This window comes from Paramisgurnus dabryanus, chromosome 6 (assembly GCF_030506205.2).
Source record: "Paramisgurnus dabryanus chromosome 6, PD_genome_1.1, whole genome shotgun sequence".
In the NCBI taxonomy this organism is placed as follows: domain Eukaryota; kingdom Metazoa; phylum Chordata; class Actinopteri; order Cypriniformes; family Cobitidae; genus Paramisgurnus; species Paramisgurnus dabryanus.
Genome location: NC_133342.1, coordinates 2,898,827 through 2,902,703, shown reverse-complemented (window position 1 = coordinate 2,902,703; position 3,877 = coordinate 2,898,827).

The window sequence follows — 3,877 nt, the reverse complement described above, 5'->3', positions numbered from 1 at the left end:
ATTCACTGCAGTCCACTGGAAATACTGATCGGTACGAGTGCGCTAAGTATAATGTAGTCTACTTGCTATATCTACCTGTTAAGGACAGCCCATATCTGAAACAGAAACTGAAAGTAGGCCTAAGTGCATTGTCTCCTCAGTATACATAGCGTTTAGTTTTCAGATCACTAACAAAATTGAGTGAACTCTTCACATGTATGGCCGTATAGACCATTTCAAAACACTGGTCCAGAAGCACTTCCTGTTTCAGTATCAGTAACACTAGATAAACGTTGGGATAAAATACAACCAACAAAACATATAGAACTGAATCAAAAAGTTAAACAAACATCTTAAAGATAATGATATATGTGAAATAAAAAAAATAAAAAAACAGTCACAAACTGAAAGAGGAAGTGTTTCTGGACCAGTGTTGTTTACATCTTTTAAAATGGTCTATATACCATTAAGATCCCCGAGGTCCGGACCTCGGTAATTTTCTGACACTTGTCTTATTTGACTTAACGCTCGGCGCTTCTTGCGGTGCCGCGCAGACCGATTGGCATGTGACGTCAAAGCCGCCTTTCCACTGCACACAACATACGGAAACGTAAATTTTTCAAAAACAAAACCTAAAGCTCAAAATATATCACATGACTAGACCGAGCAGACATTTTCCTTTACAAAGAGACCTGGTTTGTAAAAGTCCGTTGAGGAATGAGAAAGTTATGATATTTTTAATATTAGAAATCAGAGGAAATATTTATATAGGCTATGAACGAACGAAAATGCTGCTTATTCACACGTTTTTGCTTGTAATTATCTCATTTTATCAGATATTTGCATGAAATTTGAACAGAAGGTAGAATTTTATTAGTTCTATCAAATTGAATCATGAACATTTAGGGCCCTATTTTAACGATCTGAAACGCAAGTGCGAAGCGCAACGCGCAAGTGAGTTTGTGGGCGGATCTTGGGCGCTGTTGCTATTTTCCCGGCGTGAGAAATAACTCTTGCGCTGGGCGCAAATCAATAAGGGGTTGGTCTGAAGTAGGTTCATTATTCATAGGTGTGGTTTAGGCATAACGTCAAATAAACCAATCAGAACACTATCCAACATTCCCTTTAAACGCAAGGGCGCAAGTTCCATGGCGGGTTGCTATTATTATGACAGATTTACCAGGCGTACGCCAGGAGCGGTTCACAGCCGAGGAGACCCACGTTCTTGTAAGAGCAGTCAAAGACAGAGAAGTTGTTTTGTATGGGGATAGTGGAAACCCTCCCAAATCAGCGTAGGTTAAACAGGCGTGAGAGGAAATAGCCACAGTTATCTCATCAGCTGGCATCCCCATCTTTGCGCCAAGCGCTACAATGATGTCAGGAGACGGGGGAATCCCAAGCTTGCCAGCATAAATCGGGCACGCCGTGTAACGGGAGGTGGATCTGCCTCTACACAGACGCCAGCAGAGGTCATCGCTGCGTCCACCCTCACCGCTGAAAGGGTTTGGGGGCTTTGAAATCGGAGCCAAGAAACGCAAGCAAGGTCCAACCCCAAAGTACTCTTACAAATCAAGTTCATATACATTAAGGTTTCTTATGAAAACATTTTAATTATTATTTACATAAAATAAACGTAATACAGCCACACAACAAACTTATGAAAATATTTTAATCGTTATTTGCATGAGAATTTTTTAACGTAGCCACACAATAAATAAAAACTATCACCACAATGCTCACCACAATGATTCCCCTTATCTCATGTATTAATATTTTTAAGTGTAACAATTTATGATTTGCTTTTTTTTCTGGTCAGTGGCGCAATTGTTTTTTGAAACTGCAAAATAGCATCAGGGATGGTTTGCGCCGGAACAAGCCTCTTTTTTGCGCTGAACCGCCCAGGGAGCGCAAGTTCATTCCCTAGTTTGCCGACGTGCGACTGTGGAGGGTAAACCCCGCTGTGCGCCGGTGCAAAATACGAATGATACATGCGTCACTGACAAAGTCAATTGCGCTGGGTGCAAGATAGGGCCCTTAATGTTTTAGTTGGAATGGGCATCAGACCCATGGTAACCATGGTTTCTAGAATGATATTACCAGAAATGTGACTACCAAATTTCCGTGATGTATTTAAATACCTTCTCCTCCTTAAATTTAAGAGTACAATGTTTCAGTACCAAGATAAAAGATATTTTGGTCCACCGTTCCTTTCATTAGTTTAGCAGAAGCACACCTATGGAATTAGATGTGTGTCAAATAAAACAAATGCAACTTTTGCAAAAACAAACAAAAATATACATTGATAAAAGAAAAAAAAAACACTCTGAAAATAAAAACAATAAACTAACTAGCAAAAAAATTAACATCATCTTTAAATATACTGCATTCTTTGTTTATGGTTTTCTACGTTTCACTTACACTAAACATAGTTTTGAATGTGCTGCAAGTGTTTTCGTTTTCGCTTTCCAAGTTTTCGTTTGCCCTTTGCAAATTTACGTTCTCCATTTTGACGCAAACCTCTCGTGAGGGGCAGGCTTAACACCGGTTCGCTCTTATTGGCTTGTGAAATTTTGATTGACAGCTTATTGAACCGGAACCCCGGAACAGAAGGTGGCGGTAGTGCACAAATAAGCTGGATGCCAACCGCTGTTAAAAATAACAAGACGACGACGATCGAACGCTGTGTTTTCAGCGGGGCTTGCATGTCTGGACTCTGGAGCTGCAAGTAGTCTAAACAAATGGTAATAAGAGTATATTAAAGAACATTAATATACCGAAAGGTGATACTGAGGTTTTATGCTTTTCATGCTGAATTTGTTTCATTTATTAAAGCCCTTAAAGTGATTAAGAAGAAAAATGTAACTAGTCTCGTGTCCATCATATGTGAATATGATTTAGAAGAAAAACCCTAGCCCCTTATTATTATTTTTATTATTATTATTTTTTATTATTATTATTATTTTGCATTTAATTATTATTTAATTTTTATATAATTTTTGTGTATGTGTATTGTTGTTTTATACATCTGCACCTGATTTGTACGTTTAATGTTAACAAATACTATTATTGCCTTATTGTTTGTACATGAATATTGTTTAATAAAAAAAAAAAATTACTCTTTTATTACTGTACATTGCATACTTTCCTCTGAATTTGATTACTATTGGTTTTGTTAATAACTCAATTAATACCTAGCTTTGAAAGTAGAAGCCCAGGCACATAATGACAAAAGAATAGAAAAGATGGAAACTAAAGTGAAAAGAATACAAAATAGAAGTGACTCAGTTGAATTCATGGCAGAATATTTTCTGTTTCTTATAAGATGAAAACCTTATTTCTCATAACACAAATAATTTAAGAATTAACTGCTAAAGATAAAAAAATCAGTTATGCAATATTGAGAAGCATTTATGGTAAATAGTTACTGACAGAATACACCAATGCCAAGGTTTCAGGAAAAGGTTTGGTTAAGTGAAATTTACGTTCTGTACGGTTGAATGAGCAGTCCGGTGGTGTCATTTCTTTGCTAATATTGACCAAGACTGTCAATATTAGTGGAGTATATAAGTGTTTAAGTCCATTTTGTTGATTTTAAGCATCTGCATTGCTGATGTATTAGTATGGACATACACATTTTAAATACAGAGAATTTAATTTGTAGTTTCCATTTCCTGTCATTCTTAGTTGGAGACAATTAGTGAGATGTGGCTTAGGGTCTCCAAAGTTATTAAGAGTGAGAGATCATTATTATGATAAAATAATGTTTAGGACATCGACTGATTCAGACTGATGTATTCTGTGTGAGATTAAGTATCATTCAACCAAACCAAAGGAATTAATATTTGTGATCTGGGTAGAAAGCTTCATGTGCAACACACGCGCACACACACACACGCAG